The following is a 20,132-nucleotide window of genomic DNA, read 5'->3' on the forward strand; positions in this document are numbered from 1 at the left end:
CAATTATGACGAATGGGTTTAGATAGTTTCATATATAGAAAAGCACACTTTACTTAATAACCAAGGGAGGATGTTGAAAATATGAGCAGGCAATCTGCATCTGGAGTGATGGATGAAAATATATACAAACACTTATGGTATTCAAATTCAACATCCAGTCCAGTGTTAAATACCAACAAAAGAAAATGGACAAGGGTATTTGTTTATTTGTGTTTTTGATTTTTGCCAAAGCATGAGTTAGACTGTTGCAAGACAAAATAGACTACTTGTCAGTTAACCAATGGTAGGAAAATTCAAAGAAATGGAAGAGATTTCAATTTTGGTGAAATTCAGAAGCTTTAACGACTGTAAAATAAGATTGTTCGAATTAGTGTTTTTTAACATATGGGTGGCAGGCTGGAATAAATGATGGAAGAGAAAAAGCAGGAATAGGAAAAGGCACTGGGTGGTATATTGGAGTTACATGAATAGATATTCTTTCAATTATGTATGTATATGTTGTGTATACCACTCATATATTGCCTAGGCTTGTGGTTCTTAACCTTTTGACTTCTGTGGACTCCCAAGAGTATAACTACTGAAAGGCCGGTATCCCAGTATAAATAATTTCTGGTATGTGAACCTCAAAAAACATACACACAACTATAGAAAAAAGTATATCATATAAATACAAATCATTAAATATTTAATTTAATTCACAAACACAAATGGATACAAAAACCGCAATTTTAATGTTACTAGGAAGGCTGAAGCCTTTCAAAATGTGGTTTTATTTCTAAGAACACAGCGATATGCTAAACTCTAGCATAGCACTTTGTCTTTTTTGCTCCTAATACATACTGTCTTGAGCATACCAGTGCTTCAATTGAGACCACCATTTGGCCATTCTAGTGTGTACCATACTTCTGATGCTCCCGCTAATCAAGCTAAGGATATCAGCTTAACTGTTAGCCTTCAATGGCAAATTCCTTCTCATTTAGAGACTTTTTTTTCAAATTTTTACTTTTACATTTTACTTTGCTATGTGTATATACTTTATTAATCTGCTAGCATTCCTTATTTTTTTAAACAGTTGCAGACCCCCTGAGTAGGTGCTGCAAGAAGTCAGCGGTCCATAGATCACAGGCTCAGAACAACTGGCCTAGGCCATTTCAGAAAGCCGAGCATGAGAGTTTGGCGGCCTCCTTCAGAGTCTTCTGAAGACTTCAATGACTAGAACCCAATGATTCATTAAAGTTATACCTAGGAATAGAAATGGGGAGTCTCAGGAACTTGACGTCACTGAGACACCATCATAAAATATACAACATTTTGACAGTTTTATTTGTAAAGTGATAGCTTGCATCCCACACAATTTCTTGGTACTGATAATATCCATCTGAGTATCGACCAGTGAAGGAACAAAGGACCGGTCCTGTTTGTATTCAAGACCGCTAATCACAGGTTCTTTTAGTTGATGCACCAGACCAGCGGGACGCCAGACAAACTGCCTAACCAAGTACAAGGCTCTTGCACTAAACTATCTAGTGTTCCTAAGGTGTTGGCATTAGACCTCTTTCAGTGACATATGAAGGAAACCAAAACAAAGTGCTCACTTCAGGGTCACCATTACCTGATATGGGTTTCAGTATCTACATCTCTGCTAAGTCTTCACTGTGTGATGCAATTGAGCAAAGATGAGTCCTCTGGTGCAGTGTATTTAAACCAACCAGCAAGCCAGAGGAAGAGTCTGTCTTGAGAAGCCTCCTAACTACCACTCAATGTGTCATGGGTCTTCTGGAGGAGTATGTAGAGGAATGTCTTTCCACTAAGTTATCTTCTCACGTTCTTGTATACTCAGTCCCTCAACCACAGAAGAATGAGCTCAACGTGTTTTGGGTGCTGAGATGTGAACACCAAACTCCTTCCACGCGAAAGGATCAACATATTCAGTGGACTGAGGTGCATCATATGCAGGAGTTATCCTTGACACACACCTGAGAACTCGGTCACTGCATAATTTAGAGGTACACCAGGCCAATGTTCTGTGATTCATCGGAAATCCCAAGAATGACCAGGATGGTGGCTTGGAAAATACTATCTTTCGAGAATGCTCTACTAGTCTAAAGAACAACTGCAGTACTGAAATCATTATGAAGTTCACTGAATGTAATTGAGGCAGGCAACTACTTCTGACAGAACCTTTTTGGAGGTCAACATTTAGGTGTTTAAGCTTCCTGTAGAACAAAGTTGTAGGGAGAGTCGTTAACAAGTATACACACTATACTGTTCCGTTCTAGTAAGTGACATTGCAAACCATATTCATTGCCCTGGTCAGAATCATTCAAAGAAAAACAATTTCGTAAGGAAGGATTTTGTGAGAACAAAAAAAAGAAAAGACTAATGAAAGATAGATCACCAGAGAGCTCACGACAAGTCAGGGCCAGCTGTAGCTTGAGCGCTGACCTCAGAGGGGGCTGTGTTTAGCAATAATGTATGGTTGGAGAGATGAAGGACCCTTTTGCCTGGTGGTAGTGGGAGAATCCGAGGAGGCAGTCATGGGGTGAGGGGGCGCGAAAAATGATTACTACGAACACTAACACCGGCCCTGCGACCAGTTATGAATTTTTCAGCAAGAAATCCGTCCTAGGACTTGCCATGCATGTAGAAAATATGGAAACTAGGAGGGGCATGTGTGGTAGATGCACACAAGAGTGCAGTCGCCCAGCTGTTTCTCTGCGTTCATGTGATCTAATAATGCCTTGCATTTCCTGCTCGCTTATGGCAGGGGCGGCCGGCATGGCTCGCTCGCGGGCTTGCGGGATGCTTTAAAATAAATAAATAAATAAAACTTACCTTGCCGCTGCTGGGTCCCACGTCTTCTCTCCTGTGTCTGACTCCAGGTCGGAACAAAAAGCAGGCAGCCAAGTTCCCACCCCTAAGCAAATCACAACGCTCCAATGGAACGTTGTGATTGGTCTGAGCTCCTTGACACGGTGCTCAGCCAGTGGCTGGAGGGGTGGGTATGTTCTCCATGCAGGCTGTAATGCAGCCTGCATGGAGAACAGGGTATTGCGCATGACTGTTTTGGGCGTTCCGACAGAGACGATTAAACCGTCATTACGCACAAGTGCCTACCACTCGTCCCCTGCTGTCCTGCAGCTCCACCTCGCCCCCTCACACACTGCTGCAGCAGGAGGGAAAAAATAAAATGATTATAACATTCCATTATTAACAATTTTATTTTTTTCCTTTCTTTGCTGCTCCTGGCAGTGGGACGACGCTTCTCCGCCTTAGTGGAGGAGCCACCACTGGCTTCTGGACACCTCAGATTCTCATAAGGCCAAGATTAGGGAAGCGTGTGGGATGCAGCGTTCACTTGTGTCAAACAACATGAAAGCCCGAATGAAAAAAAGGAAAGCAATATAAAGATTTCAAATGTAAACAACAAACCAAGTTAGAAATCAAAGACAGATGCCAGTGGATGGCGTCCCCTTACTATGTATAGAGAGGTGACAGCGTCGCCTTAGGCGCGGGCGAGGCCATGAAAGGCGGAACTGCATCCACTAGTATGTGAGCACAGCAGGAGTGTGACCTTGTATCCCTCCCCTAACATTTCGCAAAGGTAACATTTACACTTATAATGGAGCTTGTCTAGCATCCTCTAATCTGAAAATGACACCACAGAGGTCACCTTTTAAACTAACGCCCTGTAGAGGGACCCGGCCATCGTTTACCCTTTCCTTGCACCGTTCTTCCGATATTCGTGCATTAAGAAGGTGATCATATATCTTCTGGTCCCAGTTTCAAAGATCTGCACCCGATTCTGGTTGATTACAACTGATTAGAAGGAAACGCGTTATTGTAGTAGTAGTAGTAGTAGTAGTAGTAACAGACCTTTCTTGAGCGCATATTTCACCCTTAGGTCTCATAGCGCTTTTGCCAACAACAGTAACTAGAGGGGAGAGACAGAGTTAGAATAGCCATGACTTGAGATCTTTATGACATTTTTTATGGTTCGTCTCCTGGCGGAGTTGCATCGGCAATAAGTTCCATAGCTCCGGGGCAATTTTGGAGAAAGACCTATCCCCATTTTTTACCATGCGTACCATGGGGATGTTCAAGAGGTGCTTATTGGATGAGCGAAGGGGGCGTCTTGTCTGATATTTAACCAGTTTATTTGCCAAATAGATAGGTCCCTGGTTGTTCAAAGTTTTGTGGGTGAGGCAACATAATTTAAAAGAAACTCTCTTTTTTATCGGCAGTCAATGGAGGGTCCTAAAACTGGGGGCTGATGGTGATCGGGAAGGGAGATTAAGGACCAATCTTGCTGCAGAGTTTTGAAGCACTTGCAGTTTAGAGAGAAGTCTTTCATTAATGGATGCAAACAGTGCATTGCCATAATCTAATAGTTTGATGATTAGGCCTTGTACTAGTGGCAGCCTAGCAATGAGGGGGGTCCATTTAAAGACTTTTTTCAAAAAGCACATTTGTCCGTAACTAGTATGGACCAGGGAGTTGATATGGTCCTTCATGGACAATTTGTTGTTCATGATGACTCCCAGGTTACGAACTGTTGTTTTGAGCAATGGGCATGGTCCAAGTGAGGGAGGCCACCATTCTGCGGACCATATGTTAAGTGCGTTTCCAAAGAGCATGATCTCTGTTTTGCTCGCGTTGAGGAGCAGATGATTTGTTGACATCCATTTGTTTACTGATGTCAAGCATTGTATAAATCTGCGCTGTGTGTCAGTTGGGTCAGCGTCAAGAGTGATCAGCAATTGCGTGTCGTCAGCATAGGAGATTGTACCGAAGCCATGGTCTCTGATCATTTTGGCAAGCGGTGCTACGTAAAGGTTGAAGAGTGTTGGACTTAAAAGGGATCCCTTAGGAACACCCTTATCAATGATTAGGCTCTTGGAGCAGAAATCCCCTATTTGTACCGTTGTAGTCCTTTTCGCTAGGTAGCTTTTTAGCCATTTCAGAGCCAGGCCCTCAACACCAAACTCTCTTAGACATTCTAAAAGAATGTCGTGTGAGATGGTGTCGAAAGCCGCCAACAAGTCAAGCAGGATGAGGATGGCCGATTGTCTGGTATCTAGGGAGAGCCTAATGTTGCCAACTATCTGTACTAGGGCTGTCTCAGTACTGTGATAAGACCGGAAGCCTGATTGGGATGAGTCCAGTAGATTATTTTTTTCGAGATAGGTTGATAGTTGCTGGTTCACTGCTGCTTCCATTACTTTGCCAAACAGGGGAAGAAGAGAGATAGGCCTGTAGTTGGTATTGTGTCCGACTAGAGTCATAAAAAATTCAAGCAAGGGAAACAAAATCCTCAGCTTTAGTTAACGATTCATCCGAGCGATATTTTCCAAAGCGCTTAACGTGGCCCATTTTCTGAGTGCGCTCTAATCAAGTAACCACGTGTGGCGCTGTACTGCAGTACGTACTCTCGTCTCAACAAACATCACTCCGAATTCTGGTACATAACATACCACTTTTCACTATTAAATGCATTGAACGTAAAGATCCACGTATGCAAAATGCTTTTGGATTTAAAGCCATGCCTGTTAAAGTGTGACTGAAGGCAGGGACACTGGAATTATGTAGCAGGAGCGGGGCAAATTATGTGGCAGGATTGACAAAATTATGCGTCACGAAAAAACAAATTATGTGGCGCTATGCAGCACATTTTCTGTTAATATTACTGCATTATATTGTCATTTAACAGTCTCTTGGCATAGGTTGCACCTCAGTTTAACACAGCCATAGCAATAAACAACAGAAAGGTGACCAGTCAACCTTTACAAAGGACTTCCCACTGTGCAGCAACACGTGTCACTGCGATTTCAGTAGCTTTTTAACCATTTGAGCTAGAAACTATTTGTTACAACCACCAGATTATGTAGCAGATGATGGCTTATGTGGCAGATCCATAATTATGTGAAAACCGCGGAGCGGGCACAATCGCATAATTCCAGTGGCCCTCGACAGAAGATAGGCTGCCTTTTGGTAGCTACGAGTACTCACTTCATCGACCTTGACATGATGAAAGGCTGACTGATCATCTCTGTATCTTGGCAGTTGAGTGTTTCACTCACTCAGTGTACAAAGAACGTGGGAGCTGGGTTTCAATGTTAAGACTTAAAATTAAAAAAAAAAAACAAGAAGCAAGCCCAGCGCATGAGATGTAGTAATAACTTCATATCCAGCTAAAAGGACAGAACGCTGCCCAGGCTAATAAAAACATATAACTGAAATAAGATGTAAAATCGACCCCTTTGCAGTAACATAATCTGTTAAGAGGTGTGTTGTCACTTCCTTTCTCATAACTTACTACAGTCTCCCACATTTAATTTGATAATTAGTCTGCCTCGATTGTTATTTTTTGGGCATTAGAAAACATTATAAGCATGTCCACTAAAACCAGGCACAAGCTTTTCGCCTTGGAATGATGGCTACCAAATAGTGTGCCACAAGTTAATTCAACCATCTTAAACTCTGGGTACTTTTTGCTGTAAAAAACACTATGTGAATAATACATACAGTGTTTGAATTCAATTATCTCGCAAGAGCATTGCTTCCTGGAAGTGCTGTGCACAGACCGCTATTATTCCAGGTAAAATGGATAAGACGATCCATGTGACCAATGCAGGGATGCGCGCCAGGTGGGGTAATTGGTCTGTCAAAACAGCTCTGCTACTGAGCCAATTTTTGTTTCAAAGCTGACAGGAGGGAAAAGCAATTGGCAGGTAGACTGAGTAGATGGCAAGGGTGGCTGGTTGGAGGGGAGGGTTGGGGGGGGGTTGGTGCATGTGTAAAGATGACAGTGAAACTGAGTGAGAGAATGGGGCGCTGCTGCAAGTGACGATTTATTTATGCAGCATTGTAATATAGTACATACAAGGCCAAAGAGCATCAGAACGCTTTACAACAAGTGGGAGTTATTACCCCCAGGTCCCTCCGTCCTCGACACCTTCATATTTACAAGTGGAGATGATCATCTCCTGACAGAAAAAAACAAGAGGAATGCTGGGATACTAATACTGCCCCTCCCCCCGGTAGTACATAAGCAGTACTTACCCAGCAGCCCTCCTGTTCTTTTTTTCTGTCTTCGACAGAATGGACTGATGTTTGCTGTTGATGTTGCTGCACCTTCTCCTGCAGGGCTGGGGTGGCGTGCAGGTTCTTCTCTGCTCCCCCTGCCAGGCTGCCTGGCTTCGCGGGCAGGGGTGATGTTTCCTGGTGTGTCTGCCTCCCGGCCTGCCGGGCTTGCTGGGAGGCATGACTTCTTCCTGGCCGGTGTTCCGGATTCTTACCGGCCCTTTGCGGCTGGTGCGCCGCCTCCCGGTTGCTTCCGGGTCGCTGTGGGCGTCTCCCCGAGCTTGGCCGGGTGGGAGACGCGCTGCGCTAGATGTTTGGATTCCGGAGCCGGCTGTTTGAGTGGGGGCCTTGTTCGTGATGCTCCGGGTGAGTCCCGCTTTGCGGTGTTTTTTGCTCTCTCTCTGTGCCCTACGTGCGGATTCCTTCCTTGTGTGGTCCACAGCTGTTCCGGCTCTGGGGTGTGTAGCTGCTCCGACCTGTGCTACCATGGGCCTGCTTCAGAGATGGGAGAGCGCTGACGTAACATGTTTCGGGGAGCTCCTGGAAGTGAGACGCACACGTTGATCGTGTTTTGAGACATTAACATATTTGAGATGTGGCGGTACTGATGCATTTTTCAGATATGTTGCTGTGTCTTGGGGTTCCCTCTGGGGGGTGCACGGTGTTTACTTTGTGTAATACTAGGTGCTTTGCTCTGTGCATGTTCTGAATGGGGCACTGTGCGGGCGCGCATACCCCATTGAGTTCACGGGGCTTCGGCACCCCCCCCCCCCGTCGTTTGTGTCAGCCCGGGCTGACACAGCTTCGCAGGCTGGCGAGCGCCCGCATCTTTGACAGGTCTTTGCGGACCTTTTATGTGTACGTGAGGCTTTTTTGTATGTTCGCCCCTTCTTGCAGCCTCCTCTCTGGGATGTGCTGGCCACCCCCCGGCATGTTTTTCAGCCCCCCCGCTTTGTGGCTCTGGTTGCCCGCATGGCGCTGTGTGTGGGGCGTCCCTTTGTTCCTTCCCTGCCTCTGTTCCGCTGCGGCTGGGTATGGGCGCCTTTCATGCTGTGTTGTGGGCCCCTCACTGGCGGTTCTGCTGCGCTTTGCCCCGCCTTGGAAGCCTCCGCCTTTGCCTGGCACGTCCTTTTTGCTGTGCTGGTTGTCACTTTGCCCTCTGTCAGTTCTCCGGTGGCCTGTGCGGCGTTGGTGTGTGCCCTGGGGTTTCTGCGCCTCTGGTTTGGCTGACGCTCTTGGCCCGTGGGTTTAAGTCCGGCCTCTGCTGTCGTGTTGTCCGGTGTTGGTGGGTCCTCTGTTGGCCTGCTGGTGCCGGTCCTGGGGTGCTGTGAGGCGTACCTTCTGGTGTGTGTCTTGTTCCTGGGTCGGTGCCTCCTGGGGGTGCCGGGGCTTGCGTTCGGGCACTGTGCTGTCTCCCCTTTTTGGGGTTTCCTGCTGCCTTGGTTCTTGCTGTTCTCGGGTGGTGGGCGTTCCATGGGTCTGTTCCCTTTGGGTCTCTTATTCGGGGGGTGCCTCTGCTCTTGGCGTCTCTGTGGGCTTTCGCCCTTTCTGTTTGTGGCCTGCCTCGGGTTGGCGTGGGTTCCGGTCGCCTCTGTGGTGGCTGGTTCTTTTTTTCGCTGGCTCCGCCTTTGCTTACTCGTGGGTTTCCCTGTGTTGTTGGGGTTTTCCTGCCTGCTTGCTTGCGCCTTGCCCTCTGCTGCTCTTATGTCGGAGTCGCTTCTCTTTTCTTCTGCGGCGGCCTGTTGGGTTGCGTCCTGTTCCCCTTCTGCTTCGGGCTCCCTGCCCCGCCTGGTGGTGAGTCGGTGTTCCTGCTCCTTGAGCCGCTGCGGGGGAGAAATGGGGGGGCCTGTGGGCTCCCCTGGTTCCGGTTGACCTGCCGTGCTCCCTCGGTGGTCTTGCCTCCGCTGCGGGCTGGCTGTTGTGGCCGTCTGCTCCGCTTGGGGGTCCTGGTTCTTCCCTTCCTGGCCTCTGTGGGGTTGGTCGACCATTGGGGCTCCTGGTTCCTGGCCCTGTTCCTCCCGTCCCGTGGGCTGCGCCTGGTTCCTCTCGTGGGTGCTTGCCGGTGTTGTGCCGGTGGTTCTTTGGGGTGCTCTGTACCCTCTGCCTGCGCTTGGGTGGCTTGTGCTGCCTTGGGTGTGGCTGTTCTGTTCCTCCCTGCCTGCGCCTGTTCTCGGGCGTGGTGCCTGGTGGGGGCACCTGCCTGGGTCTTCCTGGTGCTGTGGCCTTCCCTTTGCTCCGGCCTGGGGCTTCTGGTATTGTCCGGGGGCCTTTTCTGTGGGCTTGGCCTGGCTGCTTCTGCGGTGGCTCTCCCTGTGCTTGCCTTTGGCTTGGTTATGTTGTTTCCTGGCCGCCCCTCCTGTTTCTGCCGTAGTGCCTGCCGTGGTTTGTTCCTGGCTGGGGCCTCCTGGAGGCTGCGTGTTCCTGTCGTGCCTCTTGTTCTCCGGGTTGGTGTGCTGTCCCCGCGCTTCGCTGTCGGCTCGGTGGTTGTGCTTGGTCAGGCCAGGTTGGTTCCTGCCTGGCCTCCTGGGGCTGCTGGGTGCTGTTGGCTTCTTGGTCCTTCTACTCGCGGGGGCGTTTGCTCCCTGGGTTGTTCTGGTCTCGTCTGGTTCCCTTGGTGGGTGCCTGGCTGAGGTTTTGGCTGGGGCGTGCCGCTCCTGCATGTTGGGCTCCTTTTTGGGCTCTGCTTCCTTGCTGGTCTCCCTTTGGGTCCTGGCCGGGTGTTCTGCGTTGGGGCTGCTTCCTGGTGGTTCCTTCTGGGCCTTCTCCTGCTGTTGGTTCTCTTCCCGGGCTTGTTTTCCCGGTGTTGTGGGCCTGTGTGGGGTTCTGGGGCTCTGGTTCTGCCGGCTTCTTGCTGGTTGTGTGTGGCCTTGGTCTGTGCCTCCTGGGGTTTTTCGGGCTGTGCGGTCCCTTTTCGGCCTGCTCGGGGGGTTTGTTGCCGGCCGTTTCCGGGTGCTTTCCTGGTTCTGTGGTACTGGCTCGCTCCTTGCTTTCCCGGGCTTTCTTCCCGGTGTGGGTCTGTTTGGGTGCTTCTCCCTCTCTGGTTGAGGTGCTGTTCTGTGGTGCTCGTACCTCTGCGGGTCCCTCTCTCCTGGCTGCGGGTTGTCTGTGGTTCCCTGCTGCTTGGTCCTCTGCTCTCCTTCTGGGGTTTGCTTGGGCCTGCTGTTCCTCCTGCGCGGTCGGGTTGCTTGGCTCTGTTCCTGGCTTCCCGGTTCTGTTGGCGTTTGTTGGCCTCTTTTTTGAGGTTTGCTTGGCTCCTCTCTGGCGTTGCTGGGTTGGGTCCTTGTGGTTCTGGTCTGGGTGCTGTGCTCCCTGGGCTTTCTTTTTCCCGCTGCTCCTGCCCTTGCTGCTTGCCTGGCCTGGGTGTGGGGTTCCTGGGCGGTCCTGTGTCGTTTGGGTGCCTTCTTTGTGCTGCCCTCTCTGCCCCGTTGGGCGGCTGCTGGGGTTTCCCAGTTGCTCTGTGCTCCCCTCCTGCGTTGTGTTCGATCCCTTTGGGGTTGGGGTTTTCTGGGCTTGTGGTCGTTTCCGGTCTTGTTGGCCTCTCCTTGTTTGGTGGGCTTTCGGCTGGGTTCTGGGGTTCTTCCCCTTCCCTGTCTTTTGGGTCGGGTTCTCGATCCTGGTCGGCTCCTGGGTTCTTGTTGCTTCCTGGGCCTCCTCGGCTGGGTTTTCCTCCTCGGGTCTCTTGGGCTCGAGTCCTTTTTGGGCTGGGTGTTTGTGCCTGCGCTCTGTTGGCCGTTTCTTTCTTTGGCTTTCTTCTGGGTTGTCTCGTCTTCCTGGTGGGTCTGCCTGGCCCTGTGTGCCTTCCGGCTGGTTCTGTCCTTGGCGGTCTTCTCCGGTGGGTTGTTTTGGCTGGTCTTGGTGTCCTGGTCCGGGTCCCGGTTGCCGGTTTCTCGGGTTGGCGGCCTCCTTTCTTTGGAGCCCTGACCTTTTTTCTTTGTCTCCGGTCCTTGTCCCTGCTGTCCTGTTCTGGGTTGCGGGCCGGCTGTTTCCTGCGGTCTTCCTTTCCTCCTCGGTGCTCCCTTGGGTGGTTGCTTTGTTGTGGTTTCCTGGGTGTGCTTGTGCGTGCGGAAGGCGGGTTTTCTGCTTTGGTATTCTCCACTTGTAAATATGAAGGTGTCGAGGACGGAGGGACCTGGGGGTAATGTCCTATTACTTACCGGTAATCTTCATTACTCCGGGTCCCGTAGTCCTCGACACCTTCATACGACCCTCCCTCCCTCCCGGGCGGCCGGCCTTCCTGTCTGGGCTTGTTAGTACAGGAGGGCTGCTGGGTAAGTACTGCTTATGTACTCCCGGGGGGAGGGGCAGTATTAGTATCCCAGCATTCCACTTGTTTTTTTCTGTCAGGAGATGATCATCTCCACTTGTAAATATGAAGGTGTCGAGGACTACGGGACCCGGAGTAATGAAGATTACCGGTAAGTAATAGGACATTTCCAAGCTTAGCACGGCAAAGTTAGAGGTATGAAAATATACAAAAGTTACAACTGTACTTTAAACAGACATATATGGAAAAAAATGGAAAAACAACAGAATTTAGGCCTCATAAATGAGAGATCATCAAGACAAATGAACTAAGTCATTATGTGGTCGCAAACTCTGTGATTTACAAACTGACAAGGCTTGGGCAGCAAAATGTTTTTTTTACCAGTGGCATCTCCTCCGCTAAGGCGGAGAAGCATCGCCCCCCTGCTTTAAGCAGTGGAAATAAAGGGAAAATAAAAGGATAATAACTTGTTATTATCATTTTATTTGTTTCTTCTGCGGCGTCTTTGAGGGGTGAGTGGGGCTGCTCTGCTCTCAGAGCAGGGGGAGGAGAGGTGGGCACTCTGTGAGTGTGCAATGACTGATTGACCGGCCCTCTCTGGCTAGCAAATAGTCATGCATACTTTGCATGTTCTCCACCTAGGCTACAGCCTGGGTGGAGAGCATGCCCAGCCAGGCTTCTATTCCGAGGCTGAGCACCGAACCACGGCGCTCAAACCAATCACAACGCGGGAGCCTGGAAACCTGGGTGCTTCCTATTACGGAGCAGAGGGAGGATGATGAGGAGAGAGTCTGCGAGGGGGTACGTTTTCCCCCCCTTTACCGCATCCCCCTCACCCCCGCCCTACCACCCCCAATCTGTGCTAGTCTGCACTGTTTTTAGGTCTCGCCTAGGCTGCGCTTGCGCTGTCTCTTCGAGACAAGCTGTATTCAGGATATGTGCATAAAGGTCCGCCCATCTTTTTAATTGGCTCCTGTCCATGTCCTTTGTAAATGGTGGCTTTTCAGTGGGCAATAGGCTTAGTAGTCCCTCCTTAGTAACTTCCTTGTCTCTTCTTGTAACCTCCCATGAGGACACCCCCTGTTACATGTGTTGTTAATCCCAGGTCTTAATTACAGCCTCAAGGGACTATTTTCTTAAAAGGATTCAGACAGGACACACACTTAGTCCTAGCAAGGCTGGCAGTGCTTACTTCACTCACAAGAACATCTCACATTTATATGAGACTGTCTATTAATTTTCCTTCATCAGCTCCAGACAGAGTAGAACCTAATCGGGAATTAATTCTTTTGTCATATTTCAAAGCTACAAATTTTATATATGGACATACCCAGTAGAATATATTTGTGGTACTGTCTTGCATGCAATGCATTATGGGTAGGGTGGATTTACCATATCTTCTGCAGGGTGGAGTACCAAATGTGGCCGAAAGAGGTTCTCTGGGACCTCTTTTGGCCACATATGGTACTGCACCCTGCAACATGTCTAGATACAAAAAATTGGCATTTATAATGCCAGTAACTCCAACTCCAACTAATGCAAGACCGATCGCATTTCCAATACAATAGGTCTCGAATTTGTTAAAGTTAGAGCTGTTGGTGTTGGTTTTTTATACCATTGGCCTTAGTACAAAGCAAATATAATAATTTGACTGCAAATAAAAACAAAACTAAATGTTTTGCCCCATTTTTTTAATTGGCTCCTGTACTTTGTAAACAGTGGCTTATCATTGGTCAATAGGCTTAGTAGTTCCTCCTTAGTATTGCCTTGTCTCTTCTTGCAACCTCCCATGAGGACAATTCCTGGTATATGTGTTGTTACTCCCTAAGTTTTAATTACAGCCTCGGAGCACTGCTTTCTTAAAGGATTTACAGACAGAACACAAGCTAAGTCCTTTGTAAGGTTGACAGTAGTTACTTTACTCACTAGCACATCTCACATTTTTATGAGACTTTCTATTAATTTCCCTTTATCAGCTCCACACAGAGTAGAACTTAATCCAGAATTAATATAATAATTATTTTGTCATATTTCAAAGCTACTAATTTTATATATGGATGTAGCTATTTGAATGTACTTGTGGCACTGTCTTGCAAGCAGTGCATTATGGGTAGGGTGTATATACTAGATCTACTGCAGGGTGCAGTACCATATGTGGCCAAGAGGTTCCATGGGACTTTTTATGGCCACATATGGTACTGCACCCTATAACATGGCTAGGTAAAAAACATTGCTCCAACTTTGCAGGGTGCAGTACTATATGTGGCCAAAAGAGGGCTCATTGGACCTCTTTTGGCCACATATGGTACTGCACCCTCCAACATGGCTAGGTAAAACAAGCATTTGCAATGCAATAGGTCTGGCATTTACGCAAGTTTGAGCTACTGGCATTGTAAATGACAATGCTTTCTATTTAAGTTTTGGTTTTTAAAAAATAAATAAAAAGTATTGCCATTTACAATGCCAATAGCTTAAACTTGAGTAAATGCGAGACCTATTGCATTGCAAATGCTTGTTTTACTATGTACTAAATCTAATTACCACGCAGCAAAGTATTTTTGGCATGCAAAATGGATTAGCTGACCTATTCTGAAATGCAATTAGGAATGGGAGTGAAAGGGGCATTACTTCCTAATTCTGAATCAGTCTTGAAGGGACGACTGGCTAGCGACCGCAATTACGGTCTCAAACCACTGACCAGTTACCGACACTTCAAAGGTGGTGGTAACAGATTCACAAAGGGGAATCTTCCTCTGTATGAATGACGTTGGCAGCCTTGAGGGGAGTAAGAAACAAACCAGGTCATCACTGCTTTCTCCTACAGATGAATTTCCCAAGGGGAAAACTTTTTTTTTTAAGCAGCACTGGTTTCGTTAAAAAAATTAAATAAAAATGGGCTATTAAAAAAAAGAACTCACATTTGGGAATGCAAACGTATGGTGGTCTGCTGTTCTTTGTAGGCCATCATCATTTCTGCATATGTAGCCAATTACAGGGAACTGAAATTAGTGACGCGCCTAATTAATATTGATTAGGCAGGTAATTCTATGATCCCATTTGACTGGATATTTTGCAATGCAACCTATTAGTTTATAGGTCGACTAGGTTGTATTGCAAAATGAAAGACATGTTGCAAATAGGAGTGGCGGCCGCTATTTACCAGGGGAGTGAGGTGGGGGAGGATTGTAAATGAAAAAAACACACACTTTCAGGGCGGCCACATGGCTGGCTGCCCCCTCTTGGTCCACTCGCCGCCGCCTTTCACTCCAGGACGCAGGAACAGGAAGCACCGAGGCTCCTGACTCCCCTAGCCAATCACAACGCTGCAATGCACCGCTGTGATTGGACTGAGCACCCTGGATCGGCGCTCAGGGAGGGAATGGGGGCCTGGGGCATGTTCTGCACCCAGGCTGCAATTCAGCTTGGGTGCAGACCAACATGCACAGTACGCATGACGGTTTGGTCGGCCCAAGAGGGCGTCAAAGTGCCACTGCACACCTTGGAGTGGGCAAACCGCTCCTTCCCCGCCCCGCTATGGCAGTCTAGCCCCGCCCCAACCCACACCAGGAAATGAAAACTAAAATGATAACTCTTGTTATTATCATTTTAGCTTTCTTTAACTACTGCTCACAGAGCAGTGGGAGCGACACTCCTCCACCTTAGCGTAGGATCCGCCACTGGCAAAAAGATTGTTTGCAATTTGCAACCACTTTGTGCAACCAGTCTTGTGATACAGCTAACCGTCTGTTAAGCCCTGCAATCACTTTAAGGTGCATGTACATAAAGGCACTATATTTCACACAATCCAAAAAGGGTAGCCAAAAATAGGAAGTTGAGATAAAAAGAAAGTATGGAATCACATATTCAGCAGCATCATCCAATACATATCATTAGGAAATATAAATTGGACCACTCAAATTATGAGGCAGGCGAGGACCAAATTATCCAGCAGTGTTGATTACATTATGCAGCAATAAAAGGTAAATTATGCAGTGTAATGGAACATGTTTTGTTAAAGTATAACTTCCTTTGTTCGTTATTTTTACACGTTTAAACTGTCTGGCCAAAGTTTTTACTTCATTAGTACCAGTTCAACACTCAAATAAGCAACAGAAAGTTGACCAGTCAATCTTTGGAAAGGGCCGTCAACTGTGCGGCAGAATGTGTTGATGCGTTTGTATCCATTTGAGCATGTTTGCAGATTATGGATAATGTGGCAAATGTGACTAATCCATAATTACGAGGAAAACACCTTGGCCGTAAAATCGCACAATTCCAGTGACCCTGAATACAAGATGATACAAGCATGAACAGTAAATGAAGTCAAACTACGAGTCTAAACATAATTTTTCTAAAGAAAAAGATCTTAGACTATTCTACTTGTATGTCACACTTCATTAAGATCCATTGTAAAGCTGAGTATTTACGTTCTTTGAAAGCCACTATTGGATTTCTAGACTTAGGGTGACCAACTGGCATTGGTGCAAATTCAGGACGGTGAGTGTAAAAATTCAGGACAAAGGGTCAAAATTCAGGACACAAATTCAGGACAGGAGGTCAAAATTCAGGACAAAACTTCAGGACAATAGGTACGTTTTACAGACACATCAGAGGTTGCGCAATAGTATATAAGTAAGCCCAGCCATTTCCAAACATATTCAACCATTTGCAAACCTATCCATCATGTATCCTTCCATCTGTCATTTCACTCATCCATCCCTTCATCCATCCCCTCATCCATCCTTTCACTCTCCATTATCCATCCATCCATCCATCCATCCACCCTTTCACCCTATCCATCGGTACACTTATCCATCCACTCTTCATCCCATCCATTCACTCATCCATTCAGCCATTTACCCTTTCACCAATCCAGCCATCCTTTCACTTACTAATCCTTCCACCCATCTACTCTTTTAGTCATCCATCCATCCTCCCTTTCTCTCTCCATCGACCCTTTCACTTAGCCATCCTTCCTTCCAGCCATCCATCCACCCACCCATCCATCCATCCACTCATCCACTCATGAATCCACCCATTGACCCTATCACTCATCCATCTATCATTTCACTGCTTCACATATCTATTCATCCTTTTGTCCATCTACCCTCCCTTTCACTCACTCATCCATCCTTGCATCCACCCTTTCACTCATACGTCCATTCATTCACCCTTGCACTTATCAATCCATCCATCATTTCACTCATCCACCCACCCACCCATCATCCACCCAACCATCCACCCACCCACCATCCACCCACCCACTCATCCATCCTTTCACCCACCCACCATCCAATCCACTGATCCATCCTTTCACCCACCCACCATCCACCCACCCACTCATCCATCCTTTCACCCACCCACCCATCATCCATCCGTCCTTCCCCCTCATCATCCATCCATCCATCCCCTCATCATCCATCCATCCCTTTCCCTCATCATCCATCCATCCTTTTCCCTCATCATCCATCCATCCATCCTTCTACCCACCCACTCATCATCCATCCATCCATCCTTCCCCTCATCATCCATCCATCCTTCCCCTCATCATCCATCCATCCTTTCACCCACCCCCATCATCGATCCCCTCATTATCCATCCATCCATCCTTTCACCCACCCCCTCATCATCCATCCATCCACCCTTCCCCTCATCATCCATCCACCCTTCCCCTCATCATCCATCCTTTCACCCACCCCCTCATCATCCATCCATCCATCCATCCATCCTTCCCCTCATCATCCATCCATCCTTCCCCTCATCATCCATCCTTCCCCTCATCATCCATCCATCCATCCATCCTTTCACCCATACATCCACCCTTTCACTCATACGTCCATTCATTCACCCTTGCACTTATCAATCAATCCATCATTTCACTCATTCACCCACCCACCCATCATCCACCCAACCATCCACCCACCCACCATCCACCCACCCACTCATCCATCCTTTCACCCACCACCCATCCAATCCACTGATCCATCCTTTCACCCACCCACCATTCACCCACCCACTCATCCATCCTTTCACCCACCCACTCATCATCCATCCATCCTTTCACCCACCCATCATCCATCCATCCGTCCTTCCCCTCATCATCCATCCATCCATCCATCCCCTCATCATCCATCCATCCTTTTCCCTCATCATCCATCCATCCTTTTCCCTCATCATCCATCCATCCATCATCCTTTCACCCACCCCCTCATCATCGATCCCCTCATCATCCATCCATCCATCCATCCTTTCACCCACCCCCTCATCATCCATCCATCCTTCCCCTTATCATCCATCCACCCTTCCCCTCATCATCCATCCTTTCACCCACCCCCTCATCATCCATCCATCCTTCCCCTCATCATCCATCCATCCATCCTTCCCCTCATCATCCATCCTTCCCCTCATCATCCATCCTTCCCCTCATCATCCATCCATCCTTTCACCCACCCATCCATCCATCCTTCCCCTCCATCCATCCCCTCATCCATCCATCCTTCCCCTCATCCATCCATCCTTCCCCTCATCCATCCTTCCTTTCATCCATCATCCTTCCTTCCCCTCACCCATCCCATCCATGTATCCTTCCCCTCATCCATCCATCCTTCCCCTCATCCATCCATCCTTCCCCTCCATCCATTCTTCCCCTCCATCCATCCCCTCATCCATCCTTCCCCTCATCCATCCATCCCCTCATCCATCCATCCTTCCCCTCATCCATCCATCCTTCCCCTCATCCATCCTTCCTTTCATCCATCATCCATCCTTTCCCTCACCCATCCATCCATCCCATCCATTTATCCTTCCCCTCCATCCATCCATCCATCTATCCATCCATCCATCCTTCTCCTCATCCATCATCCTTCCCCTCATCCATCATCCAGCTACCCTTCCACCCATACATCCAGCTATTTACATTTTCTCTCCATCCTTCCCCTCACTCATCAATCCATCCATCCTCTCTCATTATCCATTTATTCAATCTTTCATTCATCCATTCACCCTTTCACTAATTCATCCAGCCATTCACCCATCCCTTCACTTACTTACTCGCCTACCTTTCCATATTAATTTTGAGCTGAGCCCTTTTGAGAAGAGGCCCATCAAGAACTTCACCCTCGCTGCAGGGGCCGTTCCAGGACTGGGACAGAAGCCACCCAGGGCGGAGACAGGGTCCACCACTGGGGGGGGACAAGAGCCATCACAGGCGGGGGTGGACTGGAGCCACAACATGGGGGACAGGAGCCATCACAGGCAGGGGGTGGACTGGAGCCACCACATGGGGGGGCAGGAGCCATCACTGAGGGGCGGGCAGGAGTCATCACAGGAGAGGGAACAGGATCCACCAGGGTGGGCACAGGGGTGGGCATGCAGTATTCTAGTATCATCTTGGGCTCCTCGCCCCCTCCTGCACAAGACAACGAGAAGACAGGCTCTCTGTCCAAAATGCCATCCACTACTGTGATGTACTGTACTTACAGGAGATACTCTAAGAGAACTGGTTGTCCTCCATACTTTGTTAATCAGTGTGGGTGCGATTGTGCCATTTCTTTATTGTATTACATTATAGACTGCATGTTTAAAGAACCGAGGTTTGCTTACAATTTAGTGACAGTAATTAAGCTCGGTGAAGAGAAGCACATGCTGCCTCGGTGTAATCAGGGGTGTAATCTGGCCGAGTCTAGGATGTTTGGGGCCCTGGGCAGAAATGGAATGTGCGAGCCCCCCTCTAAATAGCAATGATGCATTCAGGGCTGTTTGCATGTGAATAGATGTCGCTGCTCCTAAACCTGCAGCCCCTCCCTCTCAGTCACCTTCGAAGCACCTCTTAACAGGTCATCAAGGGCTGGAGGTGTGAGGGTTGCCATCCCGCTGTGCCTCTCCAATGCTGCTGAGTATCTGAGGAGCTTTGCTGCAGCATCGAAGTGAAGAAGGGGGTGGGTGCAAGCTGTGGCGGCTTTCGGGTGGGGCAACCGGTGCCCTGTTAAAATTACGGACAAATGGCGTCCGTTAAAGAATCCTTCACGGACAACGGACAGACGGCCAAAAATACGGACTGTCCGTGAAATTTACGGACGGTTGGTCACCCTATCTAGACTATGGTTATTTAAAGCCAGTCTTGGAGGGTCGGATTCATGCCGGATTTTTTAGATAACTTAATTTATCTAAATGGGGATATGCTAGAAATCTGGCATGGATCCGACCCTCCAAGACCGACTTTGGAGAACCCTCTAGACTAGAGCTTCGCAGGTTCATCCGCCCCTGGCTCATTCAGTTTAGGTTTTTTTCTTTGTTTTCTTGGACTCGTGCTCCAGATGTTATATTGGAATAAACAGCGCTACAAATTTCAGAGTGAAAGAAAAAACACTTGGACTGGATGAGGAGCTCATGCATGGAACTAGAAATCCTATGAATTCTGTCATGCAACATCCAGGAACAGACAAACACGAGACCCTTGACGCTAACTCTTGCTTCACAAACAGTGGAACACGTGTCGGGCGGCGGCATTCTCACCGGGGCACACCCAGTCCCTGATTGAACATCTAGCCACCAACAATGGTACAACGAAGATGAACTAAAAATAAACTATTGTTTCGTAAGGATTCCCTTCAGCATTGAGCGGCGACTAATTTTACTCTGTAGCAGACAGTCAATGCAGACTGTGCTACAAAGGCTCAGTACAGAGTCTACAACTAGGAAGTAAATAAAATTAATTAAAACCTAAACGATTCATTTACTGTAGCAAAACAGTCCAATGCAGAGGGCTAAACCTACTGGTCATTAA

The 20,132-nt window shown here is 48.0% G+C and overlaps 1 protein-coding gene across 11 annotated transcripts in view; it reads right to left on the reverse strand.

The window, feature by feature from the left end:
* TFDP2 (transcription factor Dp-2) overlaps window positions 1–20,132 on the reverse strand; it is a 626,881-nt gene that overhangs the window by 141,648 nt on the left and 465,101 nt on the right. The gene's annotated exons all lie outside the window — the stretch shown is intronic.

The sequence above is a fragment of the Lissotriton helveticus genome, chromosome 11, assembly GCF_964261635.1.
Source record: "Lissotriton helveticus chromosome 11, aLisHel1.1, whole genome shotgun sequence".
Classification (NCBI taxonomy): domain Eukaryota; kingdom Metazoa; phylum Chordata; class Amphibia; order Caudata; family Salamandridae; genus Lissotriton; species Lissotriton helveticus.